Source organism: Lepidochelys kempii, chromosome 8 (genome assembly GCF_965140265.1).
Source record: "Lepidochelys kempii isolate rLepKem1 chromosome 8, rLepKem1.hap2, whole genome shotgun sequence".
Classification (NCBI taxonomy): domain Eukaryota; kingdom Metazoa; phylum Chordata; order Testudines; family Cheloniidae; genus Lepidochelys; species Lepidochelys kempii.
In genome coordinates, this window is record NC_133263.1 from 44,202,205 (window position 1) to 44,222,194 (window position 19,990).

The window sequence follows — 19,990 nt, forward strand, 5'->3', positions numbered from 1 at the left end:
AAACACCCTCCCTCCTGAAGATGCTAATTGTGAGTCGCATTTACAAAACTGAACACAGAAAATGTTTGTTCACTTTGACATCTGGGCCACAAGCTGGATCAAGACTTTTGTAGCCAGAAGGTAACTGTGGGAAGGCATATATCAATTTCCCTAGGGGATAGAGTAATTGTCCCTGACAGAGTAGTCTATTCGTACTGTAAGCAGAATGCCAGTAAGCTCAGTGTCCACAGAAAATACTTCTACAATTGCCATAATTATTGACTCACCTATATACCCTCACGCACACTACACAGCTAAGATGCCCAATATCCATGTGGGCCTACTGCTCCAACCCTTGTCCCTCTCTCCCTACTGCCTCACCATCACTTTCAGTCACTTCAGAATTTTAGATGAGAAACACTTCAGGCCAGGGACCACTATTTACAAAGTCTTCTGTGAACTACCTAGCACACCTTGGGGGGTGCTATAAAATACTACGAATACCCAGACATTATGAGTGCAACTATCTCCAGAATGCCCAACTCAAAAAAGGTTGGGTCGACCATCTCCTAAACCAAAGACTTTTCATGAGGCTAGTAAAAGGTACCACATCCTAACAGTCCAGCTCAGGTTATGTTTTCTGCCTACACAACAAAAAAAGAAATGTCCTCTGGGATACTGCCGGGTCCCACTCCATAGGGCTCCCCACACAAAGTGGTGCGATTCTATTCCTCTCTGCTTGTATACGAAGTGTAGATACTGCAGTGTCTGCCTTAGCTTGGACCAGAAGTGCTCTGAAGGTCTTAAAGAGTATTCAGACTCACATTTTATTTCCAGAACATTCACACAAAGCTTATGGGTTTCTCTCTCTAAAGCAGGGGTTGGCAACCTTTTAGAAGTGGTGTGCCGAGTCTTCATTTATTCACTTTAATTTAAGGTTTTGCATGCCAGTAATACATTTTAACGTTTTTTAGAAGGTCTCTCTCTATAAGTCTATATATTATATAACTATTGTTTTCAAAATGTTTAAGAAGCTTCATTTAAAATTAAATTAAAATGCTGATCTTACACCGCTGGCCCGCTCAGCCCGCTGCCAGCCTGGGCCATTCACCCCAGGCCAGCAGCGGGCTGAGCGGGGCCGGTGGCTGGGACCCCAGACCAGCAGTGGGCTGAGTGGTTGAGCCCACTACCGCTCAGCCCACTGCCGGTCTGGGGTTCCGTCCGCCAACTCCTACCAGCCAAGGTCCTGGCTGCTGGCCCCGCTCAGCCTGCTGCCGGTCTGGGGTCCCAGCCCTGCCCACATAGAGTAGATACCTACCTTCTCCTTGGTTCTAGCCACTCTCTTCCTCTCTCTCTGCACTGAAATGAGGGTGGGAGTGAGCTGAGCACAGGGCTGGAGATGAAGGAGCAGGCTGAAGGTTCGGGTGCAGGGTCTGGCCAGGAGCTAGAATGAGGGAGGGGGCTCAGGGTTGGGGCAGGAGGTTTGAGTGTGGAGCGCTTACCTGGGCAGCTCCCATTTGGTGTGAGGGGTGCAGGTGGGAGTGTGTGTGTGTGTGTGTGTCTATGTGCGCGCGCACGTGCAGGAGCTCACATTTGGTGCTCTGGGTAGGGGTGGGGATGTGTAAGGAGGGTGCAGGAGTCAGGGCTGGGGTTGTGGGAGGGTTCAGGGCAGAGGGCTGGAGTCGTGGGGGTGCTCCCATCCCCCTGCCCTGAGTGGCTCACAGCAGGGGGCTGGAGGGGATATGCCGATTCCACCTCCTTCCCCAAGGTCCCCGGAGCAGAGAGCGCACTGCGGCTCCACTTTTCCCTCTCCCCTTCTGTAGCAAGGGCCGTCAGCTGATCGGCTGCAGGGAGGGAGGGAGAGAAGGAGGAGCAGGAACCCAGCACGCTGGGGGAAGAGGTGGGGGGAGAGGGAAGCTTGTCTGCCCTGCAAAGAGAGAGAGCGGGGGGCGGAGAACAGCGGGCCAGGCAGAATTTTTAATGGCATTAAAAATTGGCTCGCGTGCCGTCTTTGGCACACATGCCATAGGTTGCCGAACCCTGCTCTAAAGGATGTTGAGGAGTGAAAAACAAGAACACTAGGTGTGCCTACTACAACTGTATTGGACAAATTTAGAAGTCTTTTTCCAACTGTGGATTGTGATGGAACTGGCTTAGCAACCAAAGATATCCTCATGCCACACAGAGGTGGGTTTTGTGGGTAAGGCACAGGAACATGACTCCTGACACCTGGGTTCAGTTCCAGTTCTGCCAGACTTCAGGTGGTACCTTAGACAAGTCATTTAACCTCTCTATGCCTGATATCCAGCTGTGAAGATGGAAATTAAATAATATTTTCCTGCCTCACAGGACAGTTGAAGGTATTTTCATTAGTGTATGTAGTATATGAATACCTCACAAATGATGAGGTCCATGAGTACCAGGTACAAGTAGTACGACTAATCACCAGATACCTCAGGTTCCACTGATGTTGTCAAATGTGTGCCACATGCCTGCTGGTGCTGCCATCAGGCCAACAAACAACAGTGGTCTCCTGACAGTCATTCAAACATCTCAGGGAATGCCTCTGGGTCATTAACAAATTCCCTATTACTAGTACAGTCTGCCCCATCCAATATCTTAGCTCCAGTATGGGTTGCTGCTACTCAGTCACAGCATGTTATTACTGCTGCGTAAGTTGCAGCACCTCTGCCAATGACTTTAACATCCCACACTCCACTGTGTTAATTTACAGAGACTCCACTTGGAGTTCTGAAGCCTCAGAATCCAGAGACCAGCTGTAAGCTGCTGGAGGAAATCTCGGTTTTCTACCTCCAGGTTTTGGAATACGTAAGGGCTTAACTGTGTGTGTGGACATTCTGAGGCCCTGGTCTACATTACAAAGTTAGGTCAACATGAGCCACCTTGCATTGACTTAGCCGTGCATGTGTCTACACCTAAATTTGTCTTCCACCAATGTAAGTGCCCCATTACAGCGATGCAGTAACACCACTTCCCCAAGGGGTGTTGAGCCACAATCAATATACTGAGGCCAACGCAGCATGAGTGAACATACTTGTGTCAACCCTAACAGTCCTCCTGCCACTGTACCACAAAGCTCCACACAGACGGTTCTGGTCAAAATTATGAACTTCACTGCCCAGAGATCATGGAGACCAGAAGCCCATCCCCACTTTTAAGCCTTGAGAACTTTTGAAAGGTCTTTTCCTAATTTTTCAGCTTGGCAAGCACACCTAGCAACTCTCCACTGTTACATGCAGCCGACCAGCTGACCATGCTGACTACACACTCCAAACGCACTCCTGCTTAAAGTAGACAGATGATGTTGGATCTCCTGGGCTTGTGCGGAGGACAGGCTGTGCACACACAGCAACGGACCACCCATAGTAATGTGGGCATGTAAGAGCAGGTTGCACGGGGAATGCAGGAGAAGGGGTATGACAGGGACCAGTAGTAGTGCCACGTGAAAGCAAAGGAACTGCTCAAGGCATATCAGAAGGCCAGGGATGCCAACAGTCAATCTGGTGCCAAGCCTCAGACCTGCCACTTTCACAAAGAACTGCATGACATACTTTTTAGAAACCCTGCTACCAACTTGAAGACCACCATGGATACTGCCGAGAAGCCCGAATCACAGACCCCTAGCATGAACAAAAAGGAAGAGGAGGTGGGGAAGATTCTGCAGCCATTGCTCATCATACCAAGCCTGCATTATGATGCAATCCCACCAGTGAGTGCTCATTTCCCAGAAGCAGCACTTCACCATCTGCAGCTGCTCTGTGAATCCCACCAATAACCTTGAACTGGTTCTCGCTATGTCCCGCAGCAATCTCTCCTCAAAGAAATCACCATGTTCCTTGCTGATTCAATTCTTCTTACAGTTCTGCAAATACCAGAGGATCGTGCATCCTGTGCTTGGAACACTTACGACAATTAGTGCAGAGCCATGCAGGCGCCATGCTTTGTGTCAGAGATGGTGAACAGCAACGAAGGCTGAGCAGGTTTGTGGGATTTTTTTTTTTTTAAAAAGGCCCAGAAATTTTGGAATATAGGTGACATTATGTGATGTAAACAGCTGCACTCTGGGAATTTGAACCCTTGCTCCCAGTCACCCCTTCCTGGCTCATTTCTGCCCCACCTTGAACTGTCAAAACTTCCCAAAGGACAGTGTGCTGGATGGCAAGTTGCACACGGATACCTACTCATGGTGCTCTGCACTGTGCAACAACACAAGCACGCCTACTGAGCATGCACACGCGATATACTAACTGCAGCAAGCTTTAAGCCAGTGTAATTTGCATCAAAGTTTTTAGCTTAGAATAGCCTTACTCGAGAATGTGTGTGTCCACACAGAATAATTCAGATATAATTTCATGAATAGACAAGTAGTTATAAGAGAAACAGCAGCCATTTTACATAAACAAAATGCAGCACATGCAACACTTTCACAAATACCTTTTCTTCCAATTAATGAATTGGCATTTTTAGTTTCTCATACTTCTTCGAAGAGCCCAATGAGCCTTCAACCTTTAGACCTTACACAAGCATACAGGACTATGCAGGAAGCCAACACTCTGCTTGCTGGAATCCAGGTAAGGCAACATTATCATACCACCTAGATGCTAAGGACTTCTATGTGCATGCACACACACAAAGAGAGTTAGAATAAGTTTTGGTTCTGCAATAATATCAGTTCTAGCAGTTTTCAGAGTAGCAGCCGTGTTAGTCTGTATCCGCAAAAAGAAAAGGAGTACTTGTGGCACCTTAGAGACTAACCAATTTATTTGAGCATGAGCTTTCGTGAGCTACAGCTCACTTCATTGGATGCATTCAGTGGAAAATACAGTGGGGAGATTCATATACATAGAGAACATGAAACAATGGGTGTTACCATACACACTCTAACGAGATCACTTAAGATCTCAAGATCACTTAAGATGAGCTATTCCCAGCCGGGGGGGGGGGGGGGGGGGGGGAGGAGGAACGGGACCTTTTGTAGTGATGATCAAGGTGGGCCATTTCCAGCAGTTGACAAGAACATCTGAGGAACAGTGGGGGTGGGAGGGTGGAGGGAATAGTTTTACTTTGTGTGATGACCCACCCACTCCCACTCTCTATTCAAGCCTAAGTTAATTGTATCCAGTTTGCAAATTAATTCCAATGCAGCAGTCTCTCGGAGTCAGTTTTTGAAGGTTTTTTTTGAAGAATTGTAACTTTTAGGTCTGTAATCGAGTGACCAAAGAGACTGAAGTGTTCTCCGACTGGTTTTTGAATGTTATAATTCTTGATGTCTGATTTGTGTCCATTTATTCTTTTATGTAGAAACTGTCCAGTTTGCCCAATGTACATGGCGGAGAGGCATTGCTGGCACATGATGGCATATATCACATTGGTGGATGTGCAGGTGAACGAGCCTCTGATAGTGTGGCTGATGTGATTAGGCCCTATCATGGTGTCCCCTGAAGAGATATGTGGGCACAGTTCGCAACGGACTTTGTTGCAAGGATAGGTTCCTGGGTTAGTGGTTCTGTTGTGTGGTTGCTGGTGAGTATTTGCTTCAGGTTGGGGGCTGTCTGTAAGCAAGGACTGGCCTGTCTCCCAAGATCTGTGAGAGTGATGGGTCGTCCTTCAGGATAGGTTGTAGATCCTTGATGATGCGTTGGAGAGGTTTTAGTTTGGGGCTGAGGGTGACGGCTACTGGCGTTCTGTTATTTTCTTTGTTGGGCCTGTCCTGTAGTAGGTGACTTCTGGGTACTCTTCTGGCTCTGTCAATCTGTTTCTTCACTTCAGCAGGTAGCAGTAGTCCCCATTTTAAGTATAGGAAGTATCTCTGAAACCTGTAAAACTAGGATGAGTGTGTATATATAATTATATACAATAAATTCAATATCTCCACCCCGTAAAACCTCCATTACTTTAAAAGAAAGCTAAATATGCAAACAGAAACATTCACAAGTCAAGAAGTGTCATGGACTACAGGAATACCCCTAGTTTTGGCTCTTTCCTTATACAAATACCCTAAAATACAGTCTTTATAAACATAATCACACACACGCAGAGAACACCCGGTTAGAGACTATGTACTGCAAGAGTAGTGGCTCCCTATGCACACTAAACATGGCAGGAGTGTAGCGGAGATGTGCATTATCTTAGGCCAAATTCTATTCGCAATTACAATAGCGTAAACCCACATGATGACATTTGATATGAGACACATACCCAGGAGAGGGGAAAAATAGTTAAATCAGACGACAAAATCTGGAGTATGTACGTGCACGAGGGAAGGACCCATGCATTTGAGAAGGCCAGATCTCCATAAGGGGTGCGTGGAGGAAAACTGAGTAGAAATTTGCAAAGACATGACCATCTTTGAAACATGAGGACAGATTTAAAGTCAGCATATTTATGCATACATGGTTGGTTCCTGAAAGAGCAATTTATTCTCTCAGTGGTTAGGCTCACTATTTCCAATAAGGGATTTCCCCTCTGCTCTGCAGAGCTGGAGGCAGGGCCACATCAATAACCAGGGAGATGCCACTATCAGTCTAGCTTCTCCCCTTAATGAATCTAAGATTGTGCATCTAAATTCCAAATTAATCATCACATATCCCCATTCCACTTTCTTCAGAATGAGGAAAATTTACACCTAGGGAGGAATGGCCTAATTAATCTGACCATTGAGAGAAGGAAAACAAGGTGAGTCAGTTTTAAATCTGTCTAGCAATAGCCTAGGTCACCACTCCCTAAACTAGGATTTTAAACAGCAGAGGCACTCTGTGACAATGTCTTTTACTCAAAAGTAGTACACAGCTGAAGAGAGAGGAAAACAAAAAAAACCCAACAACTTTATTTTGTCTTAAGTGGGATTGCTGAAATCCGTACCTCCCTTGAAAAGGTAGCATTCAGCAAAGACTGTATATCTAGTTTATAAATGTCTAGAAAAATGTATGACCAGAAACCCACAGCCACCTTTTAAATCTCTTCATTGGAAAAATCAGAACTTTCTGCTGCAAAAATAGACACACTAATCTAGACCACAGTTTTTCCAGGAGGTTTAATAGCTTTGAATTTATAAGCTTTTTAATACACAGCTTTAACAATGTAGCACTGGAAGAATTTGAAGGGTTCCCCCCACCCCTCTTTGACTGCCAGATAGAGAACGAGCAGATCTGTGTATTTTTGCAAAAACCTTTTCCTATCCTAGCAGTGCTCTAAATGCCCTTCTTCCATCCAGTCAATCTCATTTCCCCCACCCACCCCCACTGGGTGCACCAGGCAGGGGAAATAAGGAAACAAGCACATCCTCTCCATACTGATGACAAATAGCAGTTACAATAACATTGGTCCACCCTGCGTGGTAGACAGGTATATTAGTGAGATTCCATAAGTAAGGTTCTTAGCTGTGAAATGGTATAATTGCTACTAGGAATTCTAACTTGAAGGTAAGATAGAGACACTGAGTGTTAGTAGGGTTTTGAAAGAGGACTCTATAAGGACACTAACAACAAGATTAAGCACTACCTGGAGAATTAAGAAGCACTTTTGCTCTCCAAAATCATTCATATGCTGTGGTCAGGAAATCAATCCCCGTTAACCCATTCCCAGTGTCCTAGAGACAGCTGAAGCATGTTTGTATAAGGCATTTTAACTTCAGGCTCGCTAAGACACAACACCCTGTAGGGAACCTAATATATCAGGTATATTGGCAGATTGGGTTTTTATTATGTCCTTTGTTTTATACCAGGTATTCAGTTTGTATCACATGCTCATATATTTTTCAAACTGAAAAGTTTTTCTTGAAAACAAGAGGTATGATGACAGAAAACTATCCTTTTCAATGACCTCCCTTCAATGTCCAAGTTACCCAGGAAATATCCATCTAGTATCTCAGAGGAGAAGATGCAAAGGTGAATAGGATGCCATCATAATCAGGTTTTAGAACCAAGACATGTTGTGACACAATAGAGCTTCTTAGTGTGCCTTGGTCTTTCATCAAACTTTGGAGCTTATTTAATTAATGTCTTATGCTTGCAGTGGCTTTTCCATTAATACTTGATTACTGTCTGGCAACAAGAGGACGGATATACTTAATTTCTTTTTGGAGGCAGATATAAAACCCTTTATATTGGATTTAGTGCCCTTCTGCTAAGCTTTGCTCTCTTGAGAATGTGCTGTTCCCAGTAAAAACAACAAGGAGTCCTTGTGGCACCTTAGAGACTAACAAATTTATTTGGGCATAAGCTTTCGTGGTATATCTAAGATTCACAACAGCCATTTTGAAACTATTTGGACAACAACCTTTCCTAAGTTCCCTCTTCAGCTACCTCAGCCTCCAAGGCAAATATCCTTGTTGCCTGAAAAGTGTGTTGAGTGCCTGCTTTTTTGTGACCCTTGCTATTCTTATCAAGTTTTCCCTTTTTTATGGTGGGCCAACTGTCATAAATATAAAGGGAAGGGTAACCACCTTTTGTATACAGTGCTGTAAAATCCCTCCTGGCCAGAAGCAAAACCCTTTCACCTGTAAAGAGTTACAAAGCTAAGATAACCTCGCTGGCACCTGACCCAAAATGACCAATGAGGGGACAAGACGCTTTCAAATCTGGAGGGGGCGGGGAGAACAAAGGGTTCATCTGTCTGTGTGATGGCTTTTGCCAGGAACAGGTCAGGAATGCAGCCTTCCAACTCCTGTAAAGTTAGGAAGTAATCTAGCTAGAAATGTGTTAGATTTCCTTTTGTTTAATGGCTGGTAAAATAAGCTGTGCTGGATGGAATGTATATTCCTGTTTTTGTGTCTTTTTGTAACTTAAGGTTTTGCATAGAGGAATTCTCTATGTTTTGAATCTGATTACCCTGTAAGGTATTTACTATCCTGATTTTTCAGAGGTGATTCTTTTACCTTTTCTTTAATTAAAATTCTTCTTTTAAGAACCTGATTGCTTTTTCATTTTTCTTAAGATCTAAGGGTTTGGGTCTGTGTTCACCTGTACCAATTGGTGAGGATTCTTATCAAGCCTTCCCCAGGAAAGGGGGTGTACGGCTTGGGGGAAGACGTCTCCAAGTGGGCTCTTTCTCTGTTCTTTGTTTAAAACGCTTGGTGGTGGCAGCATATGGTTCAAGGACAAGACAATGTTTGTACCTTGGAGAAGTTTTTAACCTAAGCTGGTAAGAATAAGCTTAGGGGTCTTTAATGCAGGTCCCCACATTTGTACCCTAGTGTTCAGAGTGGGGAAGGAACCTTAACACCAGCTGTTAAGGACAAAGAGAAGAATTCATTTCTGAGCATGAGCTTCCTTTCTAAAGAGCCTAAAATACAGGACCCTCTAGATAACTAAGATGGCCATTAAGAAAAAGGTTTTTTTCCAAAGGCTACAGAAGGAGAGCCCCTGAGGTTATTTAGTACCATATTAAAGCACCAAAAAGGTGTTTCTTGACTCAAGTTAACTAATGTCTTAAGTGAAGAGAAGGCAGTTTGTAGTTTTCACACAAGGTATCAGATTGAGTTAAAGACTATGGAGAAGCCTTGAGTTTATTGCAGCCTGTTAACTCATGTGTGAGTTACAAACTGCCTTGTCTTCACTTGTCTTTTACCTCCTGTTATTTAACTCAAGGTAAGGACGCATTCTTTTTCATAGTGAAGACAAGGCCAAAGAGTATAAGAGACTGGACCCTATGTTCCAGCTTCTCTGCTAAACTGAAGTGCCTGACGACATCCAGGGAAGTGCACACAAAGTAAATTATTTTGCCATAAGTGACAGAGCTCAAACCTCTACCCATATTGTTAGTGCTATTGGGTGTGCTGGTGCATTGCTCCTATGCTGTCTGTGGGGATTTTCTAGCTTCAAGTTTTCTGCCATCTCAGGTTGTGACCCTCAGAGTGGTCAGCTCACCACATCAACAGTTAGGGTCACCACTGTTAACGCTGTTGGGTGTGCTGGTGCATTTATACTGTTTGTGGAGCTCAGATGCTAGCTGCACCAGCAGAGAGTGCAGCTTGCTGATTCAGCGGACCTCTGTCACTTATAAAGACAAGACCACAGGCTCGGTTCAATGACCAAGGTTTCTGGCCAGGTTTAGCAACAGGACACAGTCCTAGTGCCCTGGCTCTACAGTTACACCAACATGTATGCCTGCCTGCAACAAGGTATCAGTGCAATCAACATAACAAAATGCTGTCTTATAGGCCAATACAAAGTTGCCCCTCCTATGATTTCTGCTTTTCATACACTGAAACAAACATGTTACCTATTACACGTCTGATATTGTTACCATCCTTACACCTTGTACCTGCTAGTTGAAACAAAACATCCTCAACCATTATCCTGTCAACCCCTCCTTATCTTTAGCAGGGGTCGGTGTAATCTTGACCATCCTCTCTAGTCAGGAAGTGCTTACTTGGTTAGTTGATACCGAGATGTTACTATTCTGACAAGGCCTCCTTTGGTTCACGCTCTTTGCCATGCCTAGGCTCTAACAAGGTCTACAGTCTACACTGAAAAGTTATATCAGCATAGCTACGTCAGCCAAGGGTATGAAAATACCACGCCCCAATTCACGCAGCTATGCTGACATAGCTATATCTATCCTGAAGTTATTTTGACAAAAGAGGGTTTTCATCAAGATGGTGTTCTTATACCAACAGAAAAACCCTTTCTGTCAGCACAGCCTCCATCTACACTATGGGGCTATGCTGGCACAGTTATAGACAAAGTATAGACATACCCCAAAAATAGTCAGGTATATACTTTTGCTCAATGCCCTGAAGATGCTCCAGACTCTATAAGAGACTTATTTTGTTTTGCAGGATTGAATTTTTTGATCATGTGGTTTCCATAGTCTGTTTCAAATATGACTGCTCATTCTAACAGCAAACAGGCTACTGGGGGCCTTGCAAAGTCCCTGTGTTAGAAAAGATCTGCCCAAGATGAAAGTCAAAAAGAGCAATATGTGGAAAGATTCAAAAGCTCTGAATAGAGGAATATTTTCAACCAACTGGAACTAAGTCTAGTTTGAGAAGTTTATGAGTGAGTGAGTGAAAGTTGCAACTTTAACTTTTGCAACTAGGAAAGTATATATAAACAGAACAGTGGGCGAATTTCTTTGTAGGTTGTATTTTAAATTTCAAGAAAGAAAAATAGTCAAAAAATGCATCTTAAATAATCCTAGTCTGCTCTAATAATTCTCCTGAAAAAAGAGAGATACATTTCTTGTAGCTTTTGAGAAAGGGTGAGCAACACTTTTTCTTCATATTAAGTTCAATTTAGGCTTTACCACAAAATTATGATGTTACTAAAAGTAGATGAGAAAAGGCTTATTAGAAATATTCAAGGCTTACATTTGCTCAGATTTGAATACTGAACACCAATTTATCATTAGCTTCTATCACAACTACTGGGTATTTGTTAAAAAGCTTTCTTTCTACTTCCAGCAAGAGAAACTTGCTATCTGCTAATGGAAATCACTCATCTAAGCACGATTTTAAAGTATGAAACTTTAATTAGAGTAATCAAAATTACTTCAAAAAGGGACTTTCTTACTGAAAAAAGGGTTTCAGCGTTAAACTTCTCACACAATTTTCCTAATTGTTTGGTAATTAGTAAGAATTAAGGAGGTTCTACTGTAATGATGGACAGTCCAACAGGCCAATTACGGATTAGTGAGAACACAAAAAGTTTTACAAGGCAATGATGTTTCAAAAATACTTCATGGTATTCGAGATCTACTGTAGTTAATTTTGTAAAGTAATGGAGCCTTAGTACTATGAGACCTCATGATACTCAAGACTCTTACTAAAACTTCACTAGAAAAACAGAAAAGGCTGAATTTTTTAAGAATCAAGTTTGTAAGTTAGAGAAGAATAAAATAGTGAGAGTCCAATGTATCAAACCCCCTCCCCCATTTGACACGGTGTTAACTAATCTTTTATCTTTTATGACATCACAACCACATTATTGTCAAAAGATTATTAGATCTCTGCAAATAAAAGCAGACACTAAACTATTTTAAAAAAAGGCTGAAGTCCTACCCAGGAATACACAGTATCAAATTTCAAATTCCTACCCTAAACTACTGAAGTGTTTAAAATATGCTTTATTTTTCTTTTGATTAATAATTGTAAACGTATTTTACGCTGCTTTTGTCATCTAAAAATCGGTTTTGAAATTTCTCTCTCTCTCACTCTCACACACACACACACAGACACCCCCACTTTGTAAGAGGACACAAATGGAAAATTTCTGGCTGAAAAAAGAATGACAAATGTACACAACTGAAAAGGACCAATTGGAATGGAAATGCTTAGGCAACCTTACAAAGAGGGATACTCAACTTAATATCTAGTCAATTTAAAAAACAGGAGAGAGAGTTAGGCTACGTCTACACTACGGACCTTACAGCAGCAGCTGTACCGCTACAGCTCTCCTGCCAGCATAATTTAAAAAAACCAACAAGCGGCATTACCTGTGTCAGCAGGAGAGCGTCTCCTGCTGACGCAGTGCTGTCTACGTCAGCACTTTTGTTGGTTAAACTTATGTCGGTCAGAGTGTTTTTTTTCACACCCAGACCGACAAAAGTTTTACCAACAAAAGTGCTAGTGTAGACAAAGCCTTAAAAGTTTTATCAGGTACTATAATAAAAATTGTAAACCCACGGTAATTAAGTGTTTTTCTTTCACCCTTTTTGATATACAATACAGGCCTACAAGCTGTGAAAGGATGAAAGATCAAGATGCTAAAAGGAACACTCAAGGAAGATAAGGCCATTGCAGAAAAGCTAAACAAATTATTTGCATTGGTCTTCACTGCAGAGGATCTGAAGGAGATTCCCACACCTGAATAATTCTTTTTAGGTGACAAATCCGAGGAACTGTCCCACATTAAGGTGTCAGTTAAGGAAGTTTTTGGAACAAACTGATTAAACAAACAGTAATAAGTCACCAGGACAAGATGGTATTCATCCAAGAGTTCTGAAGGAACTCAAATATGAAACCACAGAACTACCAGCTGTGGTATGTGACCTATCACTCAAATCAGCCTTAGTACCCGATGACTGGAGAATAGTTAACATAACACCGATTTTTAAAAAAGGATCCAGAGGTGATCCTTGCAATTACAGTCCAATAAGCCTAACTTCAGTATAAAGAAAATTGGTTGAAACTAAGAACAGAATTATCAGACACATAAATGAACACAATGTTTTGGGGGAAAGTCAATACAGCTTTAGTACAGGGAAATCACACCTCACACTGTTAGAATTCTTTGAGGATGTCAACAAACATGTGGAGAAGGGTGATCCAGTGTACTTGGACTTTCAGAAAGTCCCTGACAAAGTCCCACACCAACAGCTCTTAGAAAAGTAAGCTGTAATGGGTAAGAGGGAAGGTCCTATCATGGATCAGTAACTGGGTAAAAGACAGGAAACAAAGGGTAAGAATACATTGTCAGTTTTCACTATGGAGAGAGATAAATAGCAGGTTCCCCTGAGGATCTGTACTGGGACTAGTGCTGTTCAACATATTCATAAATGAACTGGAAAAAGAGGTAAATGGTAAGGTGGCAAAGTTTGCCGAAAAAACTATCTTGAGTAATTTAGTTAAGTCCCAAAGCTGACTGTGAAGAGTTATAAAGGGATCTTAGGTTTCAGAGTAGCAGCTGTGTTAGTCTGTATTCGCAAAAAAGAAAAGGAGTACTTGTGGCACCTTAGAGACTAAGATTTATTTGAGCATATAAATTTGTTAGTCTCTAAGGTACCACAAGTATTCCTTTTCTTTTTTGAAAGGGATCTTAGAAAACTAGGTGACTGGGCAACAAAATGGCAGATGAAATTCCATGTTGATAAATGCAAAGTAAAGCACACTGGAAAACATAATCCCGACTATACATACAAAATGATATGGTCTAAATTAACTGTCACCACTCAAGAAAGGTCTTGGAGTCATTGTGGATAGTTCTCTGAAAACATCTGCTCAATGTGCAGCAGCAGTAAAAAAAAAAAGCTAACAAAACGTTATGAACCATTAGCAAAGGGATAGCTATTAAGATGAAAATATCAATGCCACTGTATAAATTGATGGTACAACCACACCTATTGCTTGAAGTTCTGGTTGCCCCATCTCAAAAAAGATACATTAGAACTGGAAAATGTATAGAAAAGGGCAATAAAAATGATTAGGCGTATGGAACAGCTTCTATATGAGGAGAGACTAAAAAGACTGGGACTGTTCATCTTAGAAAAGAGGTGACTTAGGGGAGATTTGATAGAAGTCTATAAAATCCTGAATGGTATGGAGAAAGTCAATAGGGAACTATTATTTACTCCTTAATATTAAACAAGATCCAGAGACTCATCTGAAATTACTTAATTTAAAACAAACATGCGGAAGTACTTCTTCACACAGTCAATCAGGGGAACTCATTGCCAGGGGATGTTGTGAACGCCAAAACTATAACCGTGTTCGAAAAAGAATTAGAGAGTTTCATGGAGGATAGGTCCATCAAAGGCTATTAACCAAGATGATCAGGGATGCAACCCCATAGTCTGGAAGTCCCTAAACCTCTGACTGCCAGAAGTAGAGACTGGCAACGGGGGATAGATCACTCAATACATTGACCTGCGCTGTTCATTCCCTCTGAGGCATCTGGCACTAGCTAGATATCCACTGGTCTGACCCAATATGGCCATTCTTATGTTCTTACTTCTTGTGGAACTGACTGGACTCAAAGTGCTGCCAAGTGTACACAACTAATCAAACTGGTGAAAGAGAAAAGTTATCTAACCTCTTTCAGTTATAATAATCTTATGTGATACCAACATCAGTAACAGGTTCAACATTTTCAGAAATAAGTGACTAAGTTGATGGTGTCCCCTTCTGAGGATGGCTATAAATGCATAAACCCTATTTGTGACACCGCCCACCCCTCAGGCAGATGAACAAGTTATATTTGCAATGTCAGTTCCAGAAAACTTTAGACATGTCACCTAAGCCATTAAAAAAAAAACATCCTAGCCACCTTACACCTCCTCCCCAGCCCCCCGCCGACAACCACGAACAAAAGAGCCCGAATCAAGAGGTGTTGCAATATACCTTGAAGGCCAGTAACTCAGGCTCTGTAGAACAAAAGAAGTGAAGTCTAGATTTAAAGTGCCCCACCTTGAATGCTCTGTACCCAGCCCCATTCACATACAAGTCTGGAGCTATCAGTAAATTGCTTCCTAACTGATCTCAACTCTCATGATAGTGTAAAACAGAGGTGGGCAAACTACAGCCCGTGGGCCACATCCGGCCTGCGGGACCATCCTGTCTGGTCCTTGAGCTCCAGCTGGGGAGGCTAGCCCCCAGCCCTTCCCCTGCCATCCCTCCTCCCCCGCAGCCTCAGCTCACCTTGGCGCCAGCACTCTGGATGGCGGGGCTGCGAGCTCCTGCCAGGCAGCACAGCTGTCAGTCCTGCTGCTCTGAGCAGCATGGTAAGGGAGTGGGGGGGTGGGGAGTTGGATAAGGGGCAGGAGGTTCCGGGGGGCAATCAAGCTGGATGGGGCAGAGGGCGGTCAGGGGACAGGGGGGTTGCATAAGCATGGGAGTCCCAGGGGGCCTGTCAGGGGACGAGGCAGTCAGGAGACAGGGAGCGGGGGGGTTGGATAGGGGGTGGGGTCCCAGGCAGGCGGTTGGGGGGGGGGCATCCCAGGAAGGGGCTGTCAGGGGACAAGGAACAGGGGGGGTTGGATGGGTCATGGGTTCTGAGGGGGGCAGTCAGGGGGTGGGAAGTGGGGGAGAGGGGAAGATAGGGGGCAGGGGCCAGGCTGACTGGGGAGGCGCAGCCTTCCCTGCCCGGCCCTCCATACAGTTTTGGAACCCCGCTGTGTCCCTCAGGCCAAAAAGTTTGCCCACCCCTGGTGTAAAAGGACATATCTTCAAAGTGATCAGGACCAAACCATAAAGGATTCAAAGAAAATTAATATTTTAAGTGATACACAGGAAGATATTTAAAGTCTGTGGAATGTATTGACACAAGTGTACTAATATGGCCAATCCAACAAACACCACTAAGATGGCAACATATCCAGAACCAGCAGAAGTTTCTAGAAGCCTTCAGGTGTGACCTAAAACTAAAGCACATTGCAGTAATCCAATCTGGAGAGTACAAAATCCTAGAACACCATGGAAAGCTTCACATAAAGACAAAAAGAAAAGGAGTACTAGTGGCACCTTAGAGACTAACCAATTTATTTGAGCATAAGCTTTCGTGAGCTACAGCTCACTTCATCGGATGACAGAGTGGTCCACTAGGTGCATTGTAGTCTATATTAGAAAATGCTGTTAGTTTCCAAGGACAGAAATAAAATAGGTTCCACACATCTGCTGCAGCAAAGGTGAGCCCTGAAAACAGTTTGCACAAGTTTATGACAAGACCATAATAAAGTAATCTTCACTATGACTTCTGCCAATCCCATCATCAAAGTAAGTTTAGAAAGTATTGCCATCTATCTAGTACAGACCCATTATGATTATGGCAGCCATTGGATCGTGAGTCAATATACCAGGGTCATCATTCCCTACACCAGGGGGAATTCCGCACCAAAAAATTCTGCACACAATATTTTAAAATTCTGCATATTTTATTTGTCAAAATAATAATATAATCATGCAAGTCTCAATTATTTTGCTAATTTATTTCAAAATACCTTTCAGCAACAATGCCTGTATTGTTACAGACAACAAAAAAGATTCAGGAAATGTTTTTTGACAAACAGATTCCTTACTAGGCACATTAATACACAACTCGGAGTAATAATTCATTTAAACTACAATACAGAAATGTATTTACCGCATCCTACAGAAGCAGCGCAGAGGCTTGGGGGAGTCAGGGGTAATGGAGGAGCTGAGGGAAAAAGAAGTCATTACTGGGAAGGAGCCTGGGTGTGAACTTGGGAGGGTTGTTGGGTGTGGGTTGGAGGAGTATGGAACAGGGTTGTTGTTTTTGTTTGTTTTTTTTTGGGGGGGGGGGGGGTGAGTAGGGATTGTTAGGGAGCCTCCACCATGAGACCCTGGCTGACCCCTAGTCTCTCACTCAGTCAGGTACACTTGCCCCATGTGTCCTTGCACTCCCTCACCCCCATGTGTCCTTGCACCCCCACTCAGCTACCCTCCTCCCATCCCCATGTGGCCCTGCACCCCACCCATCTATCCCCCCCATCGGTGACCCCCCCCAGAAGCCCCATGTGCCCCACACTGTCCATCCCCCCACCCATATCTCGTTCCTCCTGACCTGGCCCCATGGACTAGGCGCTGTGAGAAAGGGAAGAGAAAGAGGCTACCTATCTGAGCTGGGACTGTTCCCACCCAAGAGCGGCCGCTCTGTTCTCGTGCCACAGCAGTTCCCAGTGAGTGAAAGACAACTGCAGCACCTTTCCAGCAGAATATATTTTCTGCAGAGGAAAAAATTCTGTGTGGCACATGACTTCTGCATACGCGCAGTGGCGCAGAATTCCCCCAGGAGTAATTCCCATGGATGCTAAAGTAACTCCTGACAATAAGCCTGGACGACCAAAAACAAGTATTCAGCAGGGAATCAGAAATGTTTGAAGATGGCCCTTTCAAGATGTGCACACATAGCCAATTATGAAATGGGAGGTTCTCTCCTTTCAAGGTGATACAAGCAACACAACCTACTTCATTAGCTCAGACTGAACTAATGTCTTGTAATAGTCATCTAGTGACTGCTGGATCATCCATATAGGGCTTGTAATGTGTGTCAAGTCAAGGCCCCATCCATACGTAAAATAATGGAGAGTGGTAGCTTTAGTTAACAGCCTTTCCCTAAACAATATGACCCATACAACAGGGTTCCTGGCATTCAATGCTCCAGAGATGAGCTTCCAGCAAGACCTGTGAGACTGACATTAAATGCCAAACAAATGGTCAATCCCTGCGAAATAATCTGTTTTATAAATCACAACAGGAATGAAGAGTCACAAACCCCTACAATTTATCTCCTTCACAATCCTGCCCTCAGTAAACCCAATCCATAGCAGTTATGCTCAGCACTCTCTGAAGCCAAAGAGGCAAAGTTACAACAGAGGGGAGCCACATCATACCCCCTCACCAAGCCAAATATAATCAGAGGAGTGGGTAGATATGACAAAGTAACAGGTACCTAATGGGAAGCCAAAAGCAAGGGAATAGTAAAAGGTAGGCCAAGGTGAGTGGAGCGAGATAAGCAAAAAGGACAGTAGTTGGAAGCCAGGACTGGGACTTGGTCTCCTGCCACTCTCTGCTTTGCCTGTCACTCCTGCCATATCTTCTTCATTAATCCATTTTTCCTGGAATTGGTAGAACCATAATGGCCTCTGGACGCCAAAGGAAATGGGGCATTCTTAGATGCAGGGGACTGATACAGAACAAAAGCCCCTTGTACTATTCCTCCCCACCTCACTCCCAGGAATAAGAAAGCTCCACAGCACAGCTTTCATCCAGGAAACCAGTTAAGGATGAATCCACACCAGGCCACCCTTTCAAAGTTTAAATTCCCTAAAATTCAACCCCATACTCCTGTATCCTCTTCTTTCTCCTCACATGAGTTAAACATGGGTCAGACAGAAGTGTGGGACTCTGAGCAGGATGCCTAGAAGGGAAGAGGTAGGAGTCAAGCAAAAGCCACCATAAAACAATGGTGGAGAGAGAGGAAGACAGAAACCAGCAGAACTATTTCCACAAACTTCCATTCTCCATGCACCCACAACGCCCCACCCGCACTGTACCAGCTACTGAGAAGGCCTCTCCTTGTCCTCCACCTCAGCCCATGCAAAGACACACAAGCACCTCCTCACTCCTACATCCCCTACATACCTATCAACCCACAACTCTACTCTGAAAGCTCATTCCCAACACTCAGCCTGCAACTCTGCTCCACATCCTCCCCCACCCCCAACTCTGCCCCCACACATCTCCCCAGTTCCACAACCCCCAGCACTGAACCACATCCAACCCTACCCCCTCCCAAGCCCTCATCCCACACACACACCCCAGCCAACCTTCCCCCTCCAACTCCCCAGCCCTAATACCCTCCCAGCCCCATGACACCCACCCCCTACCAGCACCAGATCCCCAAACCCCACCCACCCCCTCTCCCCCAACTCCACACACACTAACCCTCCCCACATCATCCCTACAACCCTCTTCCCATCCCATGCCAGCCACCATTCTACAATCACTAAACATACCCAGCCCCCACAGTCCCCTTAACCCCAGCCCCAAATTCTACCTCCACACCTACAATCCCTGGCCCCAGAGAACCCATCCTCTGCCATCCCCCCAGCTCCACCCCCACCGCACCCAAACACTCAGCCCCCCCCTCAATTGTAGCCCCAAATCTACCCCAACTCTGCCCCCCCACATTCTACTCCCACCTCTACAACCCTCCCGACCCCACAGCACCCATCCCCGGCCAGCCCTACAACTCCGCCCCCAGCCCTACAACTCCCAAACCCACCCAGTCCCACCCCAGAATCTACCCCCACCACCCCCCATCTCTACCCCCAGCCCTACAATCCCCAAACCCACCCAGTCCCACCCCAGAATCTACCCCCACCACCCCCCATCTCTACCCCCAGCCCTACAATCCCCAAACCCACCCAGTCCCACCCCAGAATCTACCCCCACCACCCCCCATCTCTACCCCCAGCCCTACAATCCCCAAACCCACCCAGTCCCACCCCAGAATCTACCCCCACCACCCCCCATCTCTACCCCCAGCCCTACAATCCCCAAACCCACCCAGTCCCACCCCCACCACCCCCCGTCCCCTGCCAGCCGCCAACTCTACCCCCAGCTCTACAACCCCCAAACCCACCCAGCCCCGCCCCACATCCACCCCAGATTCTACTCGCACCCCTACAGCCCCCTGACCCCACAGCACCCGTCCCCTGCCAGCCCCCAACTCTGCCCCCGCCGGCCCCCTGCCCGGGCTCCCCCTGCTCCCGGCGGGGTGGGGGGGCCCGTGACGCGCCGCTCGCCCACGGG

General features: G+C 44.9%; 1 protein-coding gene across 4 annotated transcripts in view; it reads right to left on the reverse strand.

Annotated features, from left to right (window-relative positions):
- The window catches only part of MTA1 (metastasis associated 1), a 145,776-nt gene that overhangs the window by 125,570 nt on the left and 216 nt on the right, over nt 1–19,990 (reverse strand). The gene's annotated exons all lie outside the window — the stretch shown is intronic.